The sequence below is a fragment of the Lepisma saccharinum genome, chromosome 18, assembly GCF_977018435.1.
Source record: "Lepisma saccharinum chromosome 18, izLepSacc3.1, whole genome shotgun sequence".
Lineage (NCBI taxonomy): Eukaryota > Metazoa > Arthropoda > Insecta > Zygentoma > Lepismatidae > Lepisma > Lepisma saccharinum.
The window spans coordinates 17143071-17159228 of NC_139246.1; positions in this window are offsets into that span (position 1 = coordinate 17143071).

Sequence of the window (16158 nt, forward strand, 5' to 3'; positions counted from 1 at the left end):
ATTTTTGAAAGGATTTTCACAATATGTTTTTACCTTGAAGAGCATATTTGCTGCTAACATCCTCTGTCTACATGAAATGGAACATTCATACGCTTCCATGTATACTACTACGTTTGGAGTGCTGTTCATAACGCATAAGCATCTTCTCAAGAATTTCCTTTGTATCACATCGATGGAATTCAATTTTCCTTCTGTCAAGTCACACATTGCCAATAAAGAGTAATCTATCAAAGGCCGAAAATAATTCTTGTAAAATAAAAGCATAACTCGAGGATGACATCCCCACTGAGTATTTGCTATGGCTTTGAACAAATTGAACACTTTTTTCTGATTTGACATGTATGGCTTTAATTTGGTCCTTCCAAGTTAGTTTTTCATCCAAGATGACACCTAAATATTTAACTCTGGATGTAATTGGAATTCTTGTTTTTCGAGACATTGAGTGGACTATTGGAAGTGTTCCCTTTTTACTAAACATTGTAATATTAGATTTTTGAAATTGAGAGTTTTTTACTTTCAAGCCACTTTTGCACTTCCAATATTTGTTCCTCTAAAACAGGAAAATCAGTATGAATTTGTGTCGTGGACATGTAGATACAGATATCATCTGCATATTGAAGATAATTGACTGTTGGAATTAATTTCCTTTTCATCCCAATAATATATGTGTTGAATAACAAAGGACTTAAATCACTTCCCTGAGGTAACCCTTTGCAGGCTAAATACGGTCCTCTACTTTCACTGAAAAAGTGGAAATATACAGATCTTTTACTCAGTAACTTCCATAATATCAAAACATAGTTGTGAGGTATTTTTAGCTGTTGTATTGTTTGGATTAGGATATTAATATCTACATTACCATAAGCTGCGCTTACATCTAAGAATGCAGCTAATACAATTCTGTTTCTTTTCAGTGAGAACAAAATATACGAGGAAAGAGTGATTAATCCGTCCTGGCATCCCAATTCCTTTCGAAATCCTATTTGTTCGAACTCAAATATGTTTCGGCTTTCTAAAAACCACGCTATTCTTTTCTGTATCAGTCTCTCAAACATCTTTCCTATAACTGATGTCAAAGCTATAGGTCTATATGATTTACCTACTTGAGGGTCTTTGCCTGTTTTTAAAATTGGAATAATCAACTGTTTGGAGCAATCTTCTGGTACTTTTCCATTGTCTAAGAATTTATTAAAAATTGTGCACAACGCCGTTAACGCTACATCTGGAAGGTGATTAATTATTGAATAAGTAATTCCACCATCTCTGGAGCAGATTCTCTACTGTTTCCGATGATTTCATAGATTTCCTCTTTTGAAATTGGGAGTTACAAAACTTTTCGCCGAACGTAGTTTTGATGTGTAACTACATAATTCATTTGGTGTTTCTGTTACTCCGTCTGGCATCGTAGGTATGAGTTTCTGAATAAATTCAGTCTTCCAATGTGATTTCAAATGAACTACATTTGCTGTACGAGGATTTTTGAGCGATCGAAACTTTTTCCACACATATCCTAATTTCATGCTTGGGTGTAAATTTTCACAAAATAATTTGCATGATTTTCTTTTTGCTTTTATGCATAATCTTTTTGATTTGGCCATAGAACGTCTGAATGCTATCCAATTCTCCGGAGTTGGTTGACGTGAATATATTTTTGCTAATTCGACTCTATGTAGTTTTGCTTCAGCACACTCTTCTGTCCACCAATATATGCTTACTACTTTTTATCACCCTGGGACAACTCAAATCCATCGCAGCCGAAATGATTTTGACAATCTCCTCATATGTAATATTATCAAGTTGTAATCCTTCATCCTCCGAAAAAATATATTTAAAAGTTTTGTATAATTAGACCAATTAGCTTTGAATACTTTCCATTTACGAATAGTTAATATTCTTTCGTTTGTTGCATGGCAATAACCAGATAAAAATAATATGGAAAATGATCGCTTGTTCTCAGATCCATATCGGCCTCCCATGTAAAGTCTGCACAATACTTTCCTGGAACTAATGTTAAGTCTATAGATGACGGATTACTTCCATTACTAGGCATATGAGTAGGTGAACCATCATTTATTATAGTTAACTGCTCCACCTTCATCCATTCAACAACAGTTCGACCCAGGCCCGTACCCAAGGGGGTGCAGGGGGGCCATGCCCCCCACCCGAGCCATGAATAATTTAAATTTGAACTTATAAAAACCTACAAAAATTACATAGATGGTTTTTCAAATTTTGCATGTATTTTGATTTTGTCCTTGCACAAATGAATAGGTTGTTTCTGGACAGAGGCAGGGTCTAGAAGTCTGCAGTCTGCAATATTGGGCTATTTCAGTTCTATAATCATTGATGCAAAGCTATCAAACGTTCCGATTTAGTAGGAATAGTCCCTTTTAATCCATGTCCCGACTTTTTCGTCTCGGCTCGGACACTACTTGCTATAAGGGAAGAAAGACTCTTGCACCACTACAGACATCGTACTGGTTATGTAGGACTTTCTGTAGAATACTATGTACATTTTTAAAATTGCCTGAACTTTTTATTAGTCAAAAATAGTTGTTTGACACTCGACAAATAGGAACCCCTTCATTATTGAATGGTTTCTTCTTTTACAGTGTCTCTAATGTTTCACATAATTAGAATAGAGGGGAATTTTCTATACTCGTACTCTTTACATTATGGAAGAAAGGTTCCTCATTGACTGCAATACAAAACCAACCATATAAGGGGCAGTTAGTTCTCCACCCGCACCACAAGTTCTGTGATCCCTTTTCGCCACCACTGAGGAGAAGGATAAAAAACTTTGTTTTCTTTCTCCAACATCAGGGGTTTTCTGAAACTGATGTCCATTCTGCCACTCAATGGCTTAGGGTTAATTAATATTATGTAAATAGGAGAATCCACTTCACAGCAGAATCGTTGGTAGATTTTTGGGGCGAAAAATTGCCCGAAGTACTTTTAACATGTATTGATATTTGTCCAAAACACTCAAGAAATTAAGTACTGTACATTATTATTTACGAAATTTCGTCAATCGGAATTTGATTTACTGCAACTTTTCTTCTTTTCTACTTGTAATTGTCTTGAACATAAATACACAGTGGTGCGACCGTACAACAGACAACTTTCACAGTGTGCAGAGGACATCAAGGCCAAAAATTTCGATGCTACGAGCCGTTGTAAGTGGAATTTTCTATCCCACATGCATGCATCCCCATTTAATAGCTTCTTGGTTGCCACTGGCATATATGTGTAAGGTCGAATAATATTCTAAAAGCAAAAATACACCATAGAAACAATATTATGCCAGCAGCACTACCAGGGTGAAGTAACTTAGCCGTTCCCTTCAGATAATTTATTTACAGGGTTCGCACTGACTCCAAAGTCCTGGACAACTGGAGGAGTCAGGAAAACAAGGCTAGGACTGAGGTCATTGGAAACAAATTATTTTTTAAAAAAAAGCTTTCAAAACCTGGAAAAGTCAGGGGAATTAAATTATTTTTGCTTGGCAGAATTTGTAACCGGAAACACGTTTCGTTTTATCTTCCCAATAATGTTCCTTTTTGGGTAATATTGCGTATAAAATTATTTTTTTTGAAAAATGTTCAACAAACGTGATTCATATGATGAACTTACAAAATTGAAGTGTAACTCTTAGATTTTAGCATGTTAAATCATTACACAGTTATGTAGAATACCTGGAAAAGTCATGGACTTTGCAAAATATGTGTAAACCCTCATCTATCAACCCCACACACATATGTTGCTTTTCGTAGACTATTTGAATTGTTTGCATTATGCACACATGTAGTCTACCCGTATCATACACTCTTTTTTCGCTCTCTGACAATCATATGTCAGTGTCAACTTCAAATATTTGTTACGTGATTGCATACATATAGGTTAGAAAATGGGCCTGCCTCTGCGTTGGTGGCCCTATACTACGGTGTGATAGTACATGACGTTTTCCGAGGTGTACGAGTTCGTCAGCTCTGGAATATTGCTGGCTCGGGAAGGGCCTACGTTTGGTCAGCATCCACTGTTGTTATGCTGGGGTGAACTTGGCCAGCTTACCACGGTACAATTACAGTAATAACAGTAATCCCTGAGATCTTTCCATTTCACGTCAGGCGAATGTAGCTAATGTATGTAGGCACCTATGGAAATAGTAGGTATGTCGTGTAAGACCGCTAACGGTTCCTTTTGGGTCTGAGAAGTAATTCCTTAAGCTTGTAGGTTAGGTTGAGTGATAGGTATTTCAAGTGCTTTATGCAATTTTTACTACCATTGATTTATGTATGTCAGTATTTTCAGACTCAAATGGAAGAATGGTGTATTACAGGAGATCGCTGTGGACATGAAAGCAAGATCTTGTTATACACATTTATATCGAGTATATTTGCAATCGATATATCAAGTCGATTGCAGTTGGTTCTCAGGTGCAAGGCTGTAAGGTACAAATGGCCTTGCGTCCCTCTTCCAACTGAAAGAAGAGGCCCTCACAGATGGTAGAGACGTTGACGGCGTTGTGAGGATTTCCACCAACATCTACCTGTACCAAGAATACTTGGCCCCATCTTTTCAGAGCCTTAAGAGACATAGATTGCCCAAAAACCATATCAGATGGAAAGCACATCAGATGTCTAACTTCACGGCCTCAGAATCAACAACGCAAGGATACATTCTAGGTTCCGAATTGTGGAATCTAAACTTGGAGCCATCTCTCAAAAAATTAGGAAATATTTCTGAGATCAAAAGCACAATAGACTTTGTACATTACGTAATGATTGTTATGGAAGGTAATTCAAGAGCAGAGTTGGAAAGATAGACCAATATTGCGATAAACTCTCTTGAGGACTTGTGTGATAGGGAGAAATAGACGATTGCTACCCAGAAGACCCACTTTATAATCCTAAAGGGTAAGCTGAATGCTAATAAACACCCACAGAGAAAACTCAGAGAAAAATCTTACAAGAGTAAGATGTTTAATCTAGGTATGAAAGTACGAGAAATGCAACGACGACATTGATTGCGAAACTTCAAATGCTGAGCCTGTAATAAATAAATTGGTAGCAATAGGTTGGAACACATTCAGACTCCTTAGGTCGCTTATAAACCCATGCATACTCATAATCTACAACGCTAGAGTTTCTTTCGACGGACCAATCTGAGAAGATTACGTACAATATATAACATATGTAACACAAACAACATCAACGAAAACCAAATAATCAAACGCAGAACCGCCATATACTGGTGCAAGGAAGGCCAAGAAGAGATAATTTACAAACTAATTGGCAGATATGCTCCTACCATTGCAGAATTAACTCCAAGATGATCCAGGAGTGGAAGGAAGAATGGACTAAAAGCCTCCACAACAGGAGACTACCACTTCTTCCCATGTATAAGAAAGAGGCTGATAACGACAGATTTCTGTCGTTGACGTCTCCAACTTCACTTACGGTAAATGGTCGACCGAATTCACAGTTTCCAAATTCCTCAGCACACAAAATAACTTTATGTTTAAGTGCTGCATCATATGAATGATGATGATCCTGTCTCTCCATTTTTAATGTCCGTTTGATGTGCTACAAATCACAGAGCTCACTACTAAAAATAGACTGACTCATTGTTGTGAATTGTTGATTTTTCTAACACAACAAATTTAAAGGAAACAAAATTTCGTTAAGAGTAATTTTTTTTTACCAATACCTGTACTTCGGTAAAACATCGAGGAGAAAACTTGATTACTGAAATTTGCAAATACTTCATTCTATATTACACTAATACCATGTGGGTATATTTCCCCACAGGGTTAGAATTCAGGCGCCAGCCCCCCGCTCCTTTTCTTTATTTGCAAATATGGTCTAAGAAAGCCATGAATCCAACTAAGATAAAGCTACACATTTTGAAATATGATCTTAAAACATTATAATTTATTAATTGGATTTAGGGTTGCCAGACGTCCCGTATATACGGTATTGACCTCTTTTTTAAAGACATGTCCCGGTGACCCGGAAAATGTTCTCTGGACGCCCATTTGTCCCGTATTTAGCTAAAGAAAAAACGATTTCAAATTTCAAGATCATTTTATACAACAAGAAATTAATAACAATTTATAACTATCCTAATTGGATACCAATTACCATTTTCCACACAATCCTCATATTAACATTGGCATAGAACTGTTCATTGTCGATATGTCGAATAAGAAGCGACTCACGACTGGCAAAGGCAGTTCTGGTTCTAATACAGCTACCTAGGCACGTATCTAGGGGTGTACGGGATCCCGAAAAGTCGGGATCGGGAAATAAATTTCCCGTCCCGATCCCGACTTCGGGAAATAACTTCCCGACTTTTCGGGATCCAGAGCAGTCGGAAAATACCGAATGGTCATTTTAGAAAGTTGTTAAATCTCGACGTTTTCTGCATTGCAAGTGTCTGAAACACAGGTTTGAAACTTATCGGAAACTGTTTGATTTTATTCCAGAAATGCAAAAACAATCACTTAAGTTGAAAATGACCTGTAGAAATCGAGATTTTCAGAGCCTCGGGAAATTTCGAACATTTCCCGTCCAGAAAATTTCCCGACTTCGTTTAATATATTTTGTCAAAATGTTAAAAATTCGGCATTAACAATGCTTTAAACTGCAATTGATTTTGTAATGTTTAAAAATGTTATAGAAATAAATTTTACTATATTCATGTCTATATGTCCCGTTTTTTTAATTTAAAAAAACCGGCAACCCTAATTGGATTGGATTAAAAGTAATTAATTCTTGCGCGAGAGTGGCATTCCTTAAGAAGGCTCAACTGGTAACAACATGAAAAACTATGCAATAATTCTAATATATGGCTGACTCTTATACAATATCGCCATATTCGGCTAGCAATTGTGAAAAAAATATAATGGCATATTTATTATGATGATAAAATGTTACACGTGATACAGAAAACACACAAATATTAAAGAACACATACTGTGCTTGTTATTTTATTTTTAAAAAGGGTAATGAAAATTTCCATAAGCGAACTAGAAATATTTATATTAAAAAAATAAGCACTGAATTTGAAAATTCAGGCAGCAGGTGAAAATTTTCAGGTGTCCATATATTTCTACCCGTTTATGCATACATACTCTGATCAATACCCCACCGAATCCAAGGTTCACCTAAATCTTCAAGATCAAAGGCCCCAGAAAAAGGTGCACCTGGAATTCAAAGAAATACGTTATTGAAATTTCATAATGCCTTTACTGACGTATGGCTGAAGATCTTGCATCTATGTACTTTCAGATGTAAATTTTAAAGAACGTGCATTCTGATCTCGCAAAGGCCCCGCAATATGTTGCTACGCCAATGGATAACAATGTATAATGATAACCATCTCTTCGCCCTGGACCCCTCAAAAGAGCTAATCCGTTGTCTCCTGCTAATAGAACTATATAGCTATTGTTCATATAAAACAGTGCAATTATAGGTTCGGTGAGTTACCCGACTCTGAATTTCGCCCCTCCCGACAGTAATTTCTGGATCCGCCACTGCTAGCCTAACCATGATAATATTGATGAAAGGAATGTGCTGATTTTGGTATTTCATTCCTGGGATGTGTGTTTATTCAATTTTAATTGTATAGTTGTAACGAGTTTTTGAAATTTGCACAAAAAAATGCCTTGTTCAGCAGTCTCAGTGGACAAATACATATAAGTCAGGTCTGAGAAACATGTAAATTTTTATTCTGTATTGTGACCTGTAAGGTACCTGAATCAAATATGGCCTAATACCCAATATGGCCCATTTGCTGTTTCCAAGTAGTTACAAGGTTAATTCAACAGATGACGCTAGTATGTCATTTAGACAGTCCGAATGACGTGATTCAACATGTTGGCTGTACCTAAAGTGCAATCACCTGAGGACAAAGAAGCGAAATGGATGGACCTAGTGATTGTGCTCTACATGATCTAATATTGTATATTAGAGTTATTACTCACTAGATCATCCAAGTGATCGCTGTTTATATCGGTGTTATATCATATTATGATAGCTCATAATTTGTACTTTACAACAATGTACTTAGTTTAGACTTTAATCTAAAGTCCTGTTTTTAACGAAGGAAAAAGAAGAACTCTATGTAAGGTAGACTCAATATGGCCTACATGGTAATATATCGTGAAGGACATGAGCAAATGTGACATTTGTTACTTTTATGTTCACGTAGAGTGCGTGGGAGTAACTAAGGATGAAGAAGGACCTTTCATTTGCCCAGACTGTGATGTGTAATCCATGGTCTTCTGGTGACAAGTTATGACACGTCACTTCCTTGTTTATTGGTTTGTAAGCGATGTTATTTCTTTGTGTAATCTCATTATGTCGTTATGTAAGTAAAACGTAAGTGTATCAATATACTTTTCTACCTATAAAAATAGCATTGCGGTACTTTATTTTCAATTTCTGTTGCATTTTTTTGATGGGAAAGAACAAAATATATTACTAGGCCATAATGGGTACATATGTACCCAATATGGCCTAAACGTTACTTCTGAACAAAATCTATACTGCACCCATGTTATTAGTTTGAACTGCTCCAATTTTCAGTAAACGTCCAGAAATGTTCCTTCTTTTGAACCTTACCCAGTCAACACACTAACGTTGCCACAACGTTGTATGAACGTTGTATTTATGATGAATGTTGTATGTAGGGGAACAACGTTGTGATAACGTTGCATCAACGTTGCAAAAAACATTCCACTGAATACGCTTTAGTTTGGATGATCACCACCATGAGCGCCACAAACGTCAGATCGCAGTGTTTTGTTTAATCTGAATTTGTGTGTGCACTGACTACCAAACCTTATATTTCCTACAGCGTACACTAGATGGCAGTGCGACTCAAATGAAAAACAAACATAACTTTTAGTAACACAAATAAGGATACTTTCGATTGTAATTAGTGAAAAAATTTGTTTTATTATCCTTCGAAAGATGTGTGAATATTGAAGTTGTAAGGAAGATCAGAAAATGAAATGTGTTGAATACAAGTGAAACTCCCATGATAAATAGTTTTATTCCAGACTATATAATCAGGAGCTAAGTACTGCAAAAACAAAGTGCACTTAGTCTATCTATTATTATTATTATATATTTAAAAGTATCAGCACGTACCGAAGAGAGGGACATAACCCTCTAAACGGATGAACGGGGAAAAAAGAGAAAAACTGCAAAAACGATCTCTCTCGGTTGGTCCCCCTTGACACATTCACTGTGGGTTTGGTTTCAGCACGTTTGGAACGGACGGCTGTAGGAAACTGAATCCTATACAGTGGTTTGGTGTGTTCGAGGTGCCTTCGGCAGAACGCCTTGCTGTGAAGGGACATACAACCATTACTGCTTACTTTGGAGCAACTGTTTGCTAATCACGTTTGCAAACACTGGTAAGAACTCTGCTTATTTAGAAGCAAACTGTGCTACAATTCTCGTTTGCAGCACCTTGTACTCTGCTTATTTAGAAGCAAACTGTGCTGCAATTCTCGTTTGCAGCACTTTGTACTCTGCTTAATTAGAAGCGAACTGTGCTACAATCCTCGTTTGTAGCACTTGTACTCTGCTTATTTAGAAGCAAACTGTGCTACAATCCACGTTTGCAGCACTTGTACTCTCTTTATTTTGAAGCAAACTGTGCTGCAATTCTCGTTTGCAGCACCTTGTACTTTGCTTATTTTTGCAACACCTGAAATAACTCTGTCTCCTAATTGTTTCGTCTTTGAAAAGGATTACTAGGTTGCCTCCCTTCGCTCACCATGCATAAACAGCTCCCCCAACAAGTTGGGGGTGCAAACTCTAGAGACAGGATAATCCAAAAACAAGACCGAGGCAACTCAAGAAGCAATTCAGCCGATTCAAAAACATCCAGGGATCGCTCTCGATCTCCTCTTCAACTACAAAAGAAACAAAAATATCAAGAACAAGCACGCATATCAAAGTTCAATTCCATAGATACTGCACAAACCGATGGTCGCACTGAAGTAAATTCCACTGTCTACAACTTCCTACTGCAACACTACGACCCCAAGTATAGAACTTCTAAGCTACTTCTTCAACAGTTGCAAAAATACCTCCCCCAAGCACAAGTAGAACAAATTATATTCACCAGAAATGGCATCATTATAAAATCAAAAGATCCACAATTTCTCTCCAGTCTGAGAAACAAAGTTTCGTTTGAAATTTTTGGACCACAGGCTGCTCTTTCCCAACTGACACCCAAAACCACCAAACAACCACCACCTCCAAACAAACCACCACACATGTCAGTGGTTATCAGAGGCGTAGATCCAGAACTCGCTGATCAAGAAGTATTAGAAGAACTGCGTTTGGAAGGGCATGAAGTCATAAAATGCGTTCGAATCCAGAACAATAATGGTGCAACTTTCCTGATGCGAGTCATAACAGATTGTTCCAACACGATCGATCGATCGCTTACTTCATGAAGGGGCTTATATATATCGCCAAAGACACAGGGTTGAACCTTCACATTCAAAAGCACCCCTTCCATTACGATGCGAACGCTGCCAGAAATACAACTCCCACACTACGGCAAATTGCCCCGAAACACCTATCTGTGGCTATTGCTCTGGCCAACACGCAACTAAAGATTGCACGAATCTAAATGCACCACCCAAGTGTAACACGTGCAAACAGGCTCATCCCTCATATAGCTACCGCTGTGCTGCACGCCCAAACCCCGAAGCCTCACGCCCTGACCTAACTGTACCATTAAGAACTATGGACTCTACAACTCCACCACAGAACTCTCTGAAACAACCAGTGACCGTTGAAGATCTACTTAGATTTCAAACACTAACCCTACAAAATATCCACTCATTTCTACGCCAACATATATTACAACAGATAGTACAGACAGCTAAGACTATTTTTCGTGTCCACCTGTTCGCTACATATTCTGGTCCACATGTACATTTTCAAATTGTACCACTGGAAACTGAAGTTTAGAAACTTAACTGTTATTTATATAATTATGGCGGGCTATATACAATATAATTTCCTATTTATGAACATCCGTTCTCTACCGAAACATAAAGCTATATTCCAGGAACTTCTCCTGGAAGAAGACATTCATTTCTTTGCACTGAATGAAACCCGTATCCCCAAAGCCACACCCCTTTACATACCCAGGTATTCCTTGCTACATACACCTGGTCCTACAACGGCGCAACGATTATGTGGTGGAGTAGCCCTGGGGATCAAGCCAAAATTTCCCTATAGAACAAATATATTACCACCTCAATTTCCATACCAAGAATATTCTATTGCCACACTTTATCTCAAAAGCATAAATGTGACATTGGCTACTGTATATATACGACCTACTAGCCCTCTACCTACAGACTTCTTTCTTTATATCGCTTCTACATACCGTCATTACTTCATACTAGCTGATATTAATATACATAGTCGTATAAATGCAGAACGAACAGCTTTCCATACTACCATCGATAACAATACTACAGGTATATTTCAAGATTTACCATCTGCAACTCGTCCAGAGAGCAACACAACCCCCGATGTAGTTTTTGTGTCACCTTCCTTAGCTGACAAAATTAACATAGAAGTCCTTGCACCGATAGGAAGTGATCATGCACCAATTAAAATAACTCTGCCAGTGCACCACTATACTCAACACAAACAGGTTCCTCCAAAGCGGATCTACGATTATAACAGAGCAAATTGGGAAGGTTATCGAGAAGATCTCTCCACTATCTTCCAAAATCTCACCCCTCCAACGAACTCTGACGAATTAGATAAGGCTGTAGAAAACATCACGTCAGAAGTCAAACAAGCAGCAAGCACACATATACCACAGATAACTGTGAAGAGTTTTAAACCTAAACTACCACCTAAATACCTTCATCTAGTGACTGCATCACGTCGTGCCTATCGGGAATACGTACAAACAAGGAACCCTGAATGTCTGCGAGTTCACCGCCAATGGATAAGAACTGTCCATAACTACATAAAGGCACACAAACAGCGTCAGTGGATCGACAGTTGCAATCACCTTGATGCTGAAAGCCATCCTAGTAAATTCTGGAAACGATTTCATATGCTTACAGGAAAACATACAAGTACTACATATCCTCTTCTTTCACAACAACAAGCTCTTACAAATGATTACGAAAAGGCAAATGAATTTGCACAGATTCTCCAAGACACATTTACTCCTCCGCTTCCGCTTGCCCCTAATAGCAGATTAGAATCTCAAATAATAAGGAAGGTACATCCTGAAAATAGACAACTGCAACCCAGTCCTCATCATACTATCAACGCAAATCACCCTCTTACTACTTTAATCACCACAGATCATATAACAAACGCAGTCCGCAACAAAAGAAACACTGCCCCAGGGTTTGATTCCATCACATATGTCTTGATAAAGAAAGCTCCACTAGCAATGTTGTCATTTCTCGCCGTGATATACAACTTAATCCTTCGCACTGGATATTACCCTGTCGAACGGAAAGTGTCGAAGGTTCTCATGTTTCCGAAGCCTGATAAAGATCGTACAGACCCAAAATGCTATAGACCTATACAACTAACGTCAACACTCAGCAAAATGCTTGAAAAAATTTTAGTCCGCCGATTACATTCTCACTTATTGTCAAATAATTATCTCCCGATACACCAAGCCGGATTTAGGCCACACTTTAGCGTCTTGGATAACCTACTAAGACTCTCAAATCGAATCTACAACCAGTACAATACATCTAAACCCTCTTGTTTAATACTATTCGATCTTGAAAAGGCATTCGATAAAGTGTGGCACACCGGCCTCATATATAAACTGCATAAGTTTCGCCTTCCTTTCTGTTACATTCGATTAATTTTCAACTTTCTTACCAACCGAATGGCATATGTAACAATAAATAACAATCTGTCTCACCCTATCTTCTTGAAGGCCGGAGTACCGCAAGGATCGGTATTATCTCCATTGCTCTACTTACTTTATGTCGCAGATATGCCAACATTCTCTCAGGTGTCAACATACCAATACGCTGATGATACAGCTCTACTGGCTTGTGGTTCTACAATTCAAGCAATAAATCGAATTATGCAACCAGCTATTAATGTATTTCAACGATGGTGCGACACTTGGAGACTCACCATCAATAGCGCAAAAACTCAAGCCATAATATTTCTTCCTACCGGATGTCGCTCACGGATACAAAGAAATCCAAGTCTGTTAGATCTTAAGATCCGTGGCACACGCATAATTCCTACCAACAGCGTCAAATATCTTGGTGTCATATTTGACACAAAACTAACATGGACACCACACCTGCAGAACATCAAAAAGAAAGCCAAAAACAGACTACAGCTGATGAAGAGAATTGTCGGCACGAATTGGGGACTTCGAGCAAACATCCTCCTAAATACCTATCTGGCCTTTCTTCGGCCCGTACTTACGTACGGACACACAGCATGGCTCTCAGCAGAGGACTCGTTCTATGAACGACTACAAATCATAGAGAGACATGCATGTCGACTGGCATACAGAATCAAACTACCAAGTCCAACTCGACTCTTATACACACGAATAAGATTTCCACATATAACACTTCACCTAGAGGCATTGCGAAAAGAATATATAAATAACAGGATGGACAAAGAACACCCACCGTTGGTTCACACAATCCGTGAAGATGCAATACACGACTGCTACCCGTACAGATTGTATACTCCATTACAACATCTTTTAACTCTGTATACTCTGACCATCGGGCCCAGACATCCTGATTATGAACTATACACCATTCATCATCCACCACAATTACGACCACATTTATACCCTTCATATTGTAACTAATAATCAAACTAAAAGAAAGGGTATTTATTTACTAACATAAGAATGAAAGTAGGGTGTTATATAATATAGCAATGAAAGTCCAAGGTCATTTGAAGACTAGGTTAGTGTTCATTTCATAATCCCAAAAATAGAAAAAGTGCACTTAGCCTATCTATTATTATTATTATATATTTAAAAGTATCAGCACGTACCGAAGAGAGGGACATAACCCTCTAAACGGATGAACGAAAAAAAACCCTGCAAAAACATCTCTCTCGGTTGGTCCCCCTTGACACATTCGCTGTGGGTTAGGTTTCAGCACGTTTGGAACGGACGGCTGTAGGAAACTGAATCCTATACAGTGGTTTGGTGTGTTCGAGGTGCCTTCGGCAGAACGCCTTGCTGTGAAGGGACATACAACCATTACTGCTTACTTTGGAGCAACTGTTTGCTAATCACATTTGCAAACACAGGTGAGAACTCTGCTTATTTAGAAGCAAACTGTGCTACAATTCTCGTTTGCAGCACCTTGTACTCTGCTTGATTAGAAGCAAACGTGTGCTACAATTCTCGTTTACAGCACTTGTACTCTGTTTATTTTGAAGCAAACTGTGCTACAATTCTCGTTTGCAGCACCTTGTACTTTGCTTATTTTGGTTGCAATACTCGTTTGCAAGACCTGAAATAACTCTGTCTCCTAATTATTTCGTCTTTGAAAAGGATTACTAGGTTGCCTCCCTTCGCTCGCCATGCATAAGGGGCTCCCCCAACAAGTTGGGGGTGCAAACTCTCGAGACAGGATAATCCAAAAACAAGACCGAGGCAACTCAAGAAGCACTTCAGCCGATTCAAAAACATCCAGGGATCGCTCTCGATCTCCTCTTCAACAACAAAAGAAACAAAAATATCAAGAACAAGCACGCATATCAAAGTTCAATTCCATAGATACTGCACAAACCGATGGTCGCACTGAAGTAAATTCCACTGTCTACAACTTCCTACTGCAACACTACGACCCCAAGTATTGATCTCCTAAGCTGCTTCTTCAACAGTTGCAAAAATACCTCCCCCGAGCACAAGTAGAACAAATTATATTCACCAGAAATGGCATCATTATAAAATCAAAAGATCCACAATTTCTCTCCAGTCTGAGAAACAAAGTTTCGTTTGAAATTTTTGGACCACAGGCTGCTCTTTCCCAACTGACACCCAAAACCGCCAAACAACCACCACCTCCAAACAAACCACCACACATGTCAGTGGTTATCAGAGGCGTAGATCCAGAACTCGCTGATCAAGAAGTATTAGAAGAACTGCGTTTGGAAGGGCATGAAGTCATAAAATGCGTTCGAATCCAGAACAATAATGGTGCAACTTTCCTGATGCGAGTCATAACAGATTGTTCCAACACGATCGATCGCTTACTTCATGAAGGGGCTTATATATATCGCCAACGACACAGGGTTGAACCTTCACATTCAAAAGCACCCCTTCCATTACGATGCGAACGCTGCCAGAAATACAACTCCCACACTACGGCAAATTGCCCCGAAACACCTATCTGTGGCTATTGCTCTGGCCAACACGCAACTAAAGATTGCACGAATCTAAATGCACCACCCAAGTGTAACACCTGCAAAGAGGCTCATTCCTCATATAGTTATCGCTGTGCTGCCCGTCCAAACCCTGAAGCATCACGACCCGACCTGACTGTACCATTAAGAACGAGGGACTCCACAACTCCACCACAAAACTCTTTGAAACAACCAGTGACGGTTGAAGATCTACTTCGATTCCAAACATTAACTCTGCAAAATATCCACCCATTCCTGCGCCAACATATATTACAACAGATAGTACTGACAGCTAAAACTCTTTTTCGTGTCCACCTGTTTGCTACTTATTCAGGTCCACATGTACATTTTCAAATTGTACCACTGGAAACAGAAGTCTAGGAACCTAATTGTTATTTATATCATTATGGCAGGCTGTATACAGTATAATTTTCTATTTCTAAATATCCGATCATTGCCTAATCGAAAAGTTATATTGCAACACCTGCTTCTGGAAGAATCTGTTAACTGCTTTGCTTTAAACGAAACCTATCTCGCTCCAAAAATAAGCTGCCATATACCACCATACAATATTTTACGCCACGATGGTCCACCGGGCTTACGAGTAAATGGCGGCACAGCAATTGGAATAGATAGAAAATTACCATATCGAACAGTTACCTTCCCACCAAACTTCAACCTACCAGAACATACTGCTAGTACCATCTACTTTCCATCCCGGGTCGTTACA